Source organism: Myotis lucifugus, unplaced genomic scaffold, assembly GCF_000147115.1.
Source record: "Myotis lucifugus unplaced genomic scaffold, Myoluc2.0 scaffold_2, whole genome shotgun sequence".
Classification (NCBI taxonomy): domain Eukaryota; kingdom Metazoa; phylum Chordata; class Mammalia; order Chiroptera; family Vespertilionidae; genus Myotis; species Myotis lucifugus.
The window spans coordinates 17723903-17736615 of record NW_005871050.1 but is presented as its reverse complement, the minus strand read 5'-3'; the positions used below and the strand labels follow the sequence as shown (position 1 = coordinate 17736615).

The window sequence follows — 12713 nt, the reverse complement described above, 5'->3', positions numbered from 1 at the left end:
ATTTCTATCTCCCACTCTCTTCCTCTCTGAAATCAATAAAAAATATTTTTAAAAAAACTAAAAAGAAAAGTTTTGGGAAAACTGGATATTTACATGCAAGAGAATGAAATTATACCCTTATCTTACACCATTGAGAAAAATTAACTCAAAATGGATTAGAGACTTCAATGTAAGACCTAAAAATGTAAAACTCCTAGAAGAAAACATAGGGGGAAAGTACCTTGACATTGGTGTTCACAATGATTTTTTATATGTGACACCAAAGCACAAGCAACAAAAACAAAAGTTAACAAATGGGACTACAACAAACTTTTTAATGCTTCTGAACAGCTAAGGAAACAATCTTTTAAAATGGAAAAGGCAGCCCTATCTGGTTTGGCTCAGAGTGTCGGCCTGTGGACTGAGGGTCCTGGATTCGATTCAGGTCAAGGGCACGTACCCTGGTTGCAGGCTTGATTCCCAGCCCTGGTTGGGGTGTGTGCAGGAGGAAACCAATCAACGTGTCTCTCTCATATTGATGTTTCTCTCTGTCTCGCCCCCTCCTTTCCAGTCTCTCTGAAAAAAAATGGAGAAAATATCCTCAGGTGAGGATTAACAACAAAAGAAAGAAAGAAAAAAGAAAGGAAGAAAGAAAGAAAGAAAGAAAGGAAGAAAGAAAGAAAGAAAGAAAGAAAGAAAGAAAGAAAGAAAGAAAGAAAGAAAGAAGGAAGGAAGGAAGGAAGGAAGGAAGGAAGGAAGGAAGGAAGGAAGGAAGGAAGGGAGAAAGAAAAGACAACATATAGAATAAGAGAAAAATATTTAAAAACTATATATCTGATAAGGAGTTAATATCCAAAATATATAAGTAACTCATACAGCTCAATAGAAAAACAACAACAATGAACAATCCAATTTTAAAATGGGCAAAAGACCTGAATATACACAAAAAGAGAACTCTCATGCATTATTGGTGGAACTGCAAATTGAAACAGCCACTATGGAACACGGTATGGAGGTTCCTCAAAAAATTAAAATAGAACTACCATTTGATCCAGCAATCCTACTTCTGCGTATACACTGAGTGTCCAGATTATTATGACCACCTGACGTTTGTAGGCAAATTAGCTATAATTTCATGCTGAAGTTGCTAGAGGGCCAGACCATTATAAATAGGGAAGCAGGTTGTTTACCATGACAGTAGAAGTGATTTTTTTCTGAAGATATGGGTAAACAACCCTATTTAACAGCCTTTGAACATGGGATATATTTGAATGTGAATGGCCAGATTATTATGACCACCCCATCAGTACTTCGTTGGGTCACCTTTTGCCTTCAATACTGTGGTGATTCTTCTTGGCATTGACTCCACCAGATGTTGAAAGGTGATGCGAGGAATCTGACACCATGCCTGATGAATAGCACTGTCCAGTTCTGTGAGATTTGATGGTTGTGGAACCAGCTGCCTGATGGCTCTTTTAACTTCGTCCCACAAATGCTCAATTGGATTGAGATCTGGTGATTGTGGGGGCCACCTAAGCAAGGTAAAGACTCCCTCATGTTCTTGAAACCACTCCTGCACAATATGAGCACCGTGGCATGGCGCATTGTCTTGTTGGAAGAAGCCATCTCCATTGGGATATGCCATCAACATGATAGGATGAACTTGATCAGCAACGATACTTAGGTATGTTGTGCTATTCAGACGTTGTTCCACACGAATTAAAGGGCCCATATTATGCCAGGAAAACATGCCCCAAACCATAACACTGCCCCCAGCAGCTTGAAGGGTTGTACCATGCATATGGGGTGCATGCTTTCATGCTGTTTCTGCCAAATTCTCACTCTGCCATCTGCATGATGCAACTGGAAACGTGATTCATCGGACCACATGACTTTTTTCCAATGCTCGACTATCCAATCCTTGTGTTCCTGTGCGAATTGGAGACGTTTTATCTTGGTAACTGCAGACAGCAAAGGTGTTCAAACAGGCCTTAGGCTTCCATATCCCATACAATGCAGTGTACGGCTAATTTGCCTACAAACCTCAGGTGGTCATAATAATCTGGCCACTCACGTTCAAATATATCCCACGTTCAAAGGCTGTTAAACCACATTGTTTACTAATATCTTCAGAAAAAAAATCACTTCTACTGTCGTGGTAAACAACCTGCTTCCCTATTTATAATGGTCTGACCCTCTAGCAACTTCAGGGCGAAATTATAGCTAATTTGCCTACAAACATCAGGTGGTCATAATAATCTGGACACTCAGTATATCCAAAGGAAGTGAAATCACTATCTCAAAGAGATATTTGTACTCCTATATTCAAAGCAGCATTATTCAGAACAGCCAAGACATGAAAAAAAACCTAAATGTCCATTGATGGATGAATGGATTAAAACATGTGATTATATATGTATTAGCAGAATATTATTCAGCCATTAAAAAATAAGAAAATCTTGCCATTTGTGACAACATGGATGGATTTCCTTGAGGGCATATGTTAAGTGAAATGAGTCAGACAGAGAAAGACAAATACTGTATGACCTCACTTATATGTGAAATCTTAAAAAGCCATTTAACTCATAGAAACAGATAATAGAATAGTGGTTATCAGTGCTGGGGGGGGGGGTGCAGGTAACAGGGAGATGTTCATTAAAGGGTACAAACTTCCAGTTATAAGATGAATAAATTTTAGGGATGTAATGTATAACATGGTGACTATAGTTAACAATATTATATGCTTGAAAGTTGACAAAAGAGTAGATTTTAAATATCATCATCACAAAAAAATGGTAATTATATGACATGATAAAGATGTTAACTAACCTTATTACATAATCATATCACAATATATATGTGTCAAACCATCGCTGTTATATACCTTAAGTTTACACACCGTTATAGGTGGAAAAGAGTAAAGAGGAGGGTTGGAGCTGAGAGGATGGTGGCAGAGCTTTGTGGAAGTGGGTTAGGATAAGTGAGGGAAACTTTAGGTAGGTGTCCTTTTATTGAGTACCTGGAAGAATAAGGAAAATAAATCAGGACTAGAACTTCCTTTGAGGCACTGCCTAGCCAATCCTCCTAGAATGAGAAGATCTGAAGTCAGAATTGTCAAAACATATGTCTGATATTTTGCTGCCTGTGGATTCCTCTAGTATTTTTATGGTTTCTCATCTTATGTTTAAGTCCTTTATCCATTTCGAGTTTATTTTTGTGTAGGGTTTAAGTTGGTGGTCTAGTTTCATTTTTTTGCATGTATCTGTCCAATTTTCCCAACACCATTTATTGAAGAGACTGTCTTGACTCCATTGTATGTTCTTGCCTCCTTTGTCAAATATTAATTGATCATAGTGGTTTGGGTCTACTTCTGGGTTCTCTATTCTATTCCATTGATCTATATGTCTGTTCTTGTGCCAGTACCAGGCTGTTTTGAGAACAGTGGCTTTGTAATACAGCTTGATATCTGGTATTGAGATCCCACCTACTTTGTTCTTCTTTCTCAGGATCGCTGCAGCTATTCGGGGTCTTTTTTTATTCAAGATGAATTTTTGGAAATTTTGTTCTAGGTCTCTGAAATATGCCATTGGTATTTTAATGGGGAGTGCATTGATTCTATAGATTGCAAGAAACTAGAAACACCAATTAGAAAGGATATATGCACCCCTATGTTCATAGCAGCACAATTCATCATAGCTAAGATTTGGAAACAGCCTAAGTACCCATCAGTAGATGAGTGGCTAAAAAACTGTAGTACATCTACACAATGGAATACTATGCTGCGGTAAAAAAGGAGTTCTTACCATTTGCAACAGCATGGATGGAACTGGAGAGCATTATGCTAAGTGAAATAAGCCAGTCAGAGAAAGATAAATATCACATGATCTCACTCATTTATAGAATATAATGAACAACATAAACTGATGAACAAAAACAGATCCAGAGACAGAGAAGCATTGATCAGACCCTCAAACCTCGAAGGAAAGGTTGGGGAGGGTGGGGTAAGGGAAAGAGATCAACCAAAGAACTTATATGCAAGCATATAGGCCTAACTAATGGACACAGACAACAGGGGGGTGAGGGCATGAGTGGGGGGTGATGGGGGGTAAGGTGGGGATAAGGACACATATGTAATAATTTAATCAATAAAAAAATTAAAAAAAAAAAGAATTGCCAAAACAACTATCATAATAAAAGTGTAATATGCTAATTAGACCGGACAACCTTCCTGACGAAGCAGGGGCTGCAGGTCCCGGGTGCCAGAGGGAAGCCAGTGCCGGCAGCCAGGGGAAGGAAGGCCTACTCTTGTATGAATTTCATGCATCGGACCTCTACTAAAATCATAAAAGCTTGTAATTTAACTTTCTGTAGCAAAGCCTGGTTTCTATTGTAAAACACAATCACACTGCTCCACCCAGTGGCAGATTCTAGATAGTGCACTGAGAATGTCTGCCAGAGCCCCAGACTGAAATGGAACCTTGACCTGATGGGGAGGAGTGACTATCACACTTCTTTTTTTTTTTTTAATTCCCAGGGAATTCTGGTGTGCTGCTGTATTTGAGAATGGCTGGCTGAACTTGGACTTTCCTTATGAAATGAAGACTTTTTGTGATGTCAATCAGGATGGCAAGAGGCACCTGAGCAAGGTGCTAAGCTAGACCCTTCTCTTTATTTTCGCATTCTCTCCTCAGGAGTTTTTTTCTTTCTCATCAACTGCCACTTCTCAGGGGGTGATTGTGTATTAGATGCTGGAAATACAGCATCCCACAAGACAAACAAGGTCTCTGTTCTCATGGAACGTACAGCGAGAAAGACAGACAAGCAAATCTATATTTAGAGATGGTGATAAGTTCTATGAAGGAAATAGACATGGTGTTGAGATAGAAAATGACTGAGGTCAGAGAAGGCCTCTTTGACAAGGTGACATTGAGTTGAGACTCAAAGAATGAGAAGTCAGCTATGGGAAGAGTTGAAGCAGGGCCTCTGCCAGTCCTCAGAGTGCCTTTGTTCTGAAAGAAAAATTGACTCCCCTCTCAACATACATAGTCCTTCTGACTTGTACTAAGTGCTCACTGGCAAGAGATTTCTTTCTCCAGAAAATTATAGCCTCAAACCAGGGTGCACAGCTTCGACAGCAGATTGTTAGATTTCATCTCACTTTACCATTGTGTTGAAAATAATTCACACAAGTTTACATAGAAGTAGGGGGCTAAGGATTCCGGTACAACTCTTCCCATGGCTGACTTCAAGCATATGGAATCCCATGGATAGGAAAGAACTTCATGTGTTCTAGAAACTAAGAGACCAGTGGCAGACAGAGGCCAGATCACACAGGGTCTTATATGGTAAAAGAAGGAGCATTTTAGTTGTATTTCCAGTTTGGTCCTGGAAGAATGTCAGTGTAGTTTCCACTTACTCTGTCACAATTTTTTAAGACTCTCTTTTTTTCTTGATGAGTCTAGTTAAAGGTTCATCATTCTTGTTATCTTTTCAAAGAACCAAATCTTGGTTTCATTGATCTTTGGTACTGTTTTCTAGACTCTATTTCATTTATTTCTTCTCTGATCTTTATTATTTGCTCTGTTATACTCATTTTGGGTTTTGTTTATTTTTTCTTATCTAGTACCTTTAAGTGCAAAGTTAGATTGTTTATTTGAGAATTTATTTCTTGAAGTAGGCCTGTAATACTATGAATTTCCTTCTTAGGGCTGCTTTTGTGTCCCATAGATTTTGGGTTGCTAGATTCTCATTTTCATTTGTTACAAGGTATCTTTTTATTTCTTTCTTGATCTCATTGTTAACCCATTCATTCATTATTTAGTAGCATGTTACTTAGCCTCCAGGTGTCTGAGTGTTTTTCAGGTTTTTTTCCCTTGTGATTGACTTCTAACTTCATACTATTATGATCAAAGTATATGCTTGTTATAATTTCAATCATCTTAAATTAATTGAGATTTGTTTTGTGCCCTAACATGTGGTCTATTCTAGAAAATGTTCCATATGCACTTGAAAAGAATGTATATTCTGATGCTTTGGGATGAAATGCTCTGAAGATATCAATTAAATACATCTGGTCTAGTGTGTCATTTAAGTCATAGCCATAGTTTTTCATTGGCAGCTTCCTAATGAGCTTTTTCTTGGGATGCCAAGTGGCAGAGCTATGGGCTTACTTCAAAAGATTTGAAAGACATCCAATTAGAACTTTTATTTTCTTTGGGAGTGCTTTGAGTCTCAAGACTTGCCTGAGATTGTCCTGTTAATACTTGTACTGCCTAGAAAAACATGACAAAAATGTCATACTTGTTATCCCAGGAATTTGGTGGTGACAGGAATAAGGAGACCAGGACTGAGAGGTGGGTAATGAGTTTAAAGTGACTGAAGAATTAGTATCTATGAATAGTCTGCATGGAACTACTCTGGGGAGAATATTTTTTAAGAAATTGAGAAAATAACTGAGTGTAACCTGAATTGGTATCTGCTAAGATGTGTTAAAACTGATGGTAGTAAAAATATGTGTGGAGCAGAAAAAGGTTCGTGAACAAATATACAAAACTTGTGAAAATGTAAGGTATTTAACTATTATGATTATTAATTGTATTATTTATCAGCAGTTGCATTGCAGACAATATTTGAATCTCTCATGTGTTATCCAACCAATAGTATCAATGGGAAACTTCATTCACTTTCATGAACTTAACTACCACAGTTCTGTGAACTTCTGTCAGGAATAGAAGCTGAATATTCTTTTTTTTAAAATATATTTTATTGATTTTCCACAGAGAGGAAGGGAGAGAGACAGAGAGCCAGAAACATCGATGAGAGAGAAACATCGATCAGCTGCCTCCCGCACACCTCCCACTGGGGATGTGCCCGCAACCCAGGCACATGCCCTTGACCGGAATCGAACCCGGGACCCTTCAGTCCGCAGGCCGACGCTCCATCCACCGAGCCAAACCGGCCTCGGCGAAGCTGAATATTCTTACTTGTTCTATCACAGAGCAATTCTATTGCTTTATAGTGGTAAAGCTGTGTGTGTGTGTGTGTGTGTGTGTGTGTGTGCGTGTGTGTGATATTTTTTAGCTCAAGTTGGAGACTGAATTATTTAATTGACAAAATCCCCTTCACATATTATCATGTATAACTGAATGACTTTAGAAATAAGCTTTTATTGTAGGTTTGATAATATTTCTTAATCAATTCAACCCACAATTCCAAGGCAAAGAGTGCTTGTATACAAAAGTTATACTGCGGTAGAGTCATTTCAATGACAACTAAAATCATTCAAATTAAAGTACTGTCGGGCTGTTTTATATGCTTCCCATGCTGCCAGAAGTTAAAATAAGGAGCGAGATCTCTATTTCCACCCATAGTTGCTGTGGATATATATCCAAGCTCAGACAATAGTTCCAGCAGCTTTTTTCAGACCTCTATGAAAGTGCAAAGGAAATTTCCATATTTCACACTCACCTAACTGTGCAATTGAGCAGCTTCCACATAAACTTCAATTGGAAGTGACTAATCCTATATAATAAAAGCCTAATATGCAAATTGTTCTACTGGGAATTTGACTGCTCGCTATGACAGGCACTGACCACCAGGGGGTAGCGATGCAGCACTGGCAGCGGTCAGCAGTAGAGGCACTGCCTGCTCTGAGGAGAGTGGGACCACGGGGGATGGTGGAGCAGGTGAGCAGGCGACACCAGGCTAAGGCAAGTGTAAGCACGGCCCCATTCGCCCCTCCAATCGTGACCAGTGGTGGCAGTGGGGAGGTGGGGCTGCCGCCCAGCACCAACTGATCACCCCACAGACGGCAACCAGCAGCAGCAGCAGGGGTCAGGGCCACCACCCGGCTCCCAGGTGCTGAGGGAGCTGGGCGGGGGGCCCGGCCCTGACCAATCGTCCGGTAGACGGAGACCAGTGGCCGGCAGGCCCTGATCGCCCGATTGAGACTGGACCCTGGGCTGGGACAGGGAACTGGGGATGGATGGCGGGTGACCAACCTCCCACAGCGCCTGGGCAGGGGGCTGACACCTCTCGCCGGCTACCTGGGGGCAGGAATAACTGGGACAGATGTGCAGTGAGAATGTGAGATGTCCACTGAGCTCCCACTCAATCTCCCTGTTACCCTCTCCCGGGAGGCCAGGGCTTGCACCAGAGAAGCCCCTGTGCTCAGGTGCTGGGCGCCTGCGAGGAGCCTGCCCCACACCTGTGTGACCTCTTCTGGGTGAGCCAGGCTGCAGCTGCTGGGACCGCAGGGGCTGGTCGACTCCTGGTGGGTTTGCGCAGGAGCCAGTCTGCGAGGCTGGCCAGGAGAGAGTGCGTTGCCCATCTGACTTCTGTGCAGAGCTGCTGGGCGGCCCAGAGGCCCCACGCTGTGCCCCCAGCCCCACAGCGTCCAGCCATGCTCACTGCATCTCCGTGTGGGGACTTGGGTGCCAGGACTCAGGCGGAGGGGGGCACATGGGGCCCAAGGGCCCAGGTGCTGCCCAGGGCCTAGAGGTCAGCTGGGACCTGCCCTTCCATACCAGACGCTCATGCTTTGATCACTGGCCAGGCCTAGGGACCACACCCATGCACGAATTCCGTGCACTGGACCTCTAGTCTATAATATAATGACATGCTAAAAGGCAAATATTGAGAGAAAAATCTAACAAAATTCTATAAATGTTGTCCAAGAGATAAATATGCTCAATTAAAATCATATGCTTGTGTTAAGTGAAATAAGTCAGTCAGTGAAAGACAAATATATGATTTCATTTACATGTTGAATCTAAAGTACAAAACAAACAAACAAACAGAACAGAAACAAACTCATAAATACAGAGAACAGACTCATGGTTGCCAGAAGGGGACTGAGTGAAATAGGAAAAAGGATTAAGAAGTACAGATTGATAGTTACAAAATAGTCATGAGAATATAAAACACAGCATAGGGAATAGAGTAAAATATTGTAATAACTATGTATGGTGTCAGGTGGGTAGTGGAAATATCAGGAGGAACACTTTGTAAAATATATTTTACATGATCTAACCACTATGCTGTGCACCTTACACTAATAACAAATAATATTGAATGTAAACTGTAATTGAAAAATAACATTAAAAAAACATATGCTTGGAAATACCTAGCTCATGGATTGATATCAATATTTGCCAATATCTGTGTGTCTGTGTGAAAAAGATATTTTCAAGATAAAGTATGTAAGCCGCTTCTACATGGTCACATTGAGCTAGTGCTGCAGTCTGGAAATAGGCTGAAGCCTCATCCTCACCTGTGGCCTTCCTCAGCTTCATGACCATAGACCTGTGCGAAGTGAGGGAGCTTTGGGCCTTGGTGTAAATGTGTAAGCAGGATCCAAGCATTCTGCATACTGAGGAAATACCTTCTTGGGAGAGTGGATGAGCCGCATGGGGAGGTGTAAAATACTACCTGTTACTCATAAAACTAAATCAGAGGAAAATATTAAGAAGGAAAAAACAGACAGTAAGAAGGTAGCAGAAAATGTAAAATCAGAGGAAACATTAAGTGAGAAAAATGATCTCGGAGATGACCATGAAGGTGTGATTGAACCCAATTCTGATGCCTCTCAAGAAATGAGAGCTGAAAGTGTAGAGATAACTGAGGACATGATGGATCAGGCAAATGATAAAAATGTGGCTGCCATTGATGCCCTAAGTAATGGTGAACTACAGAAAGCCATTGACTTGTTCACAGATGCCATCAAGCTGAATCCTCGCTTGGCCATTCTGTATGCCAAGAGAGCCAGTGTCTTCATCAAATTACAGAAGCCAAATGCTGCCATTGGAGACCGACAGAGTTACTGAAATAAATCGTGATTTAGCTCAGCCTTACAAATGGCGAGGCAGAGCACACAGACTTCTGGGCCACTGGGAAGAAGCAGTCCATTATATTGACCCTGTGTGTAAATTGGATTATGATGAAGATGCTAGTGCAATGATGAAGGAAGTTCAACCAAGGGCCCAGAAAATTGCAGAACATTGGAAGAAATGAGTGGAAACCTGAAGAGTGAGAGGTCAAAGAAAGAATGGAAAGGGTTAAGAAGACTCCTAACAAAATGAGAGAGCCAAGAGGGAGGAAGAAGCCAGAGGACAATCAGGAGCTCTGTATGGCTCATTTCCAGCTAGCTTTCCTTGAAGAATGCCTGATAATTCTTTTCTGGAGGAATGCCTGGATTGGGAAGAGGCATGCCTGAATAGTAGGAATGCCTGGGCTCAATGAAATTATTTGTGATCCAGAGGTTATTGAATCCATGCAGGATCCAGAAGTTACAGTGGCCTTTCAGGATGTGGCCCAGAACCTGGCAAATATGTCAAAATATCAGAGCAACCCAGAGGTTGTTAATCTCATCAGTAACTTGTCAGCCAAATTTGGGGGTCAAGTGTAATGCCCTTCTTACAAATAAAATCCTTGCTGGAGGAAAAGCAACCTAAATCTCCCAAATGGATGTTGCAAAATACAAACCAGTGTACCTCTGAACTTCTCATGAAGAAAGCTTTGAAGAGAATCCTTACCTCTCTGCCCCACATAAAGCTGTAATATTTTATAGTGGTTTTCCATTAGAGTGTTCATTCAGATAATGTTCTCCTACTAGGAATTACAAACTTTGAACACTTTTAAAGTTTAATAATATTTCAAAACAAATAAAAAGAGTGTGTAGCCCGGTTGGTGTGGCTCAGTGGTTGAGCGTCAACCTATGAATCAAGAGGTCGTGATTCAATTCCCAAACAGGGCACATGCCCAGGTTGTGGGCTTGATCCCCAGTAGGGGGTGTGCAGGTGGCAGATGATCAATGATTCTCTCTCATCATTGATGTTTCTCTCTCTCTCTCTTTCTCTCCGAAAATCAGTAAAAAATATATTTTTAAAAACCCTACATTTTTATTTACTAATTATTTTGGTGTTTTCCTTTGAATTAATTGGGCAAAGAAGATACTTCAGAATGGAAAATTTATTGATCAGTTTGAGTAAAATAAAGGCTTATTAGTGGTAAGAAAATGTAACATTTAAATAGATAAAATTTGATTTGAATACAAAGTTACTGAGGCATTTTGATTTGTCTTTTTAAATGCTTTATATTTAAAAACTAGAGGCCCAGTGCACAAAAATTTGTGCACTCGGGGGTCCCTCAGCCCAGCCTGTGCCCTCTCGCAGTCTGGGACCCCTCGGGGGATGTCCACCTGCTGGCTTAGGCCTGCTCCCTGGGGGATTGTGCCTAAGCTGGCAGTGATACATCCCTTGGGGGATGTCCACTTGCCAGCGGGCCAAAGCTGCAGTTGAACATCCATAGAGCTGCTGAGGAGGCAGGAGAGGCTCCCACCATTGCTGCTGTGATGCCGTCAGCCTGGCTTGTGGCTGAGCAGAGTTCCCCCTGTGGGAGTGCACTGACTACCAGGGGGCAGCTCCTGCATTGAGCATCTGCCCCCTGGTGGTCAGTGTGTGTCATAGTGACCAGTCATTCCCAGTCGTTCTGCTGTTAGGGTCAATTTGCAATTACTGCCCTAACGGGTTTGGCTCAGTGGATAGAGCGTCGGCCTGCGGACTGAAGGGTCCCAGGTTCAATTCTCGTCAAGGGCATGTACTCTGGTTGCGTACACATCCCCAGTAGGGGGTGTGCAGGAGGCAGCTGATTGAAGTTTCGCTCTCATCGATGTTTCTAATTCTCTATCCCTCTCCCTTCCTCTCTGTAAAAAATCAATAAAATATATTTGGAAAAAAAAATTGCATGTGCACATTACCCTTTTATTATATAGGATAGAAGCCTGGTGCATGGGTGGGAGCCAGCTGGTTTGCCCTGAAGGGTGTCCCGGATCAGGGTGGGCAGGGGACCCCCAGCTCCCTACGATCGCCCACACAGCCCCTGCTCACGATCACTGGATCTGCCCATGCTCAGGCCTAACACCTCTGGCCAAGGCATTAGGCCTGGGCAAGGGACCCCAAGCACCCCACCATCGCCAACTCTGCCCCTGCTCCCTGCGATTGACGGCTCCGCCCTAATGCCTCTCACCCAGGCATTAGGCCTGGGCAGGGGACCCACAGCTCTCCAAGGGACCTCCTGCTCCACCCCTTCCCAGGCCTAACGCCTGTGGCCAAGGCATTAGGCCTGGGCAGGGGACCCCAAGCTCCCACCATCAGCGACTCTGCCCCTGCTCCCCATGATCGCTGGCACTGCCCCTGCCCAGGCCTAATGCCTCTGGTCGAGGCATTAGGCCTGGGCAGGGAACCCCCTCCAGCTGCAGCCGCCCCGGGATCGCGGGCTTCCGCCCCTGCCCCGGTCCTTATGACTCTGGCCGAGGCGTTAGGCCCGGGCAGCCAGCGGGACCCGCAGCTGCAGCCACCCCTGCGGGCTGCAGCCGCCCCCCGATCTCGGGCTCCGCCCCTGCCCGAGGTGTTAGGCCTGGGCAGGGGACCCCCCCAGCTGCAGCCGCCCCGTGATCGCTGGCACCGCCCCTGCCCAGGCCTAAATGCCTCTGGCCAGGGCATTATGCCTGTGCAGGGGACCACTCCAGCTGCAGCCGCCCAGCGATCGTGGGCTCCAGCCGTGCACGGACTAACGCCTCTGGCCGAGGCGTTAGGCCCAGGCAGCAGTGACCCACAGCTGCAGCTGCCCCTGCCCGGGACTAACGCCTCTGGCTGAGGCATTAGGCCTGGCAGGGGACCCCCCAGCTGCAGCCGCCCCCCGATGGGGGCTCCGCTCCTGCCCAGCTCCATCACTGG

The 12713-nt window shown here is 43.5% G+C and overlaps 1 pseudogene; it reads left to right on the top strand.

Annotated features, from left to right (window-relative positions):
- The first annotated feature begins 9188 nt into the window (after positions 1-9188).
- LOC102425484 lies at positions 9189-10577 on the top strand (annotated as a pseudogene).
- Positions 10578-12713: the final 2136 nt, after the last annotated feature.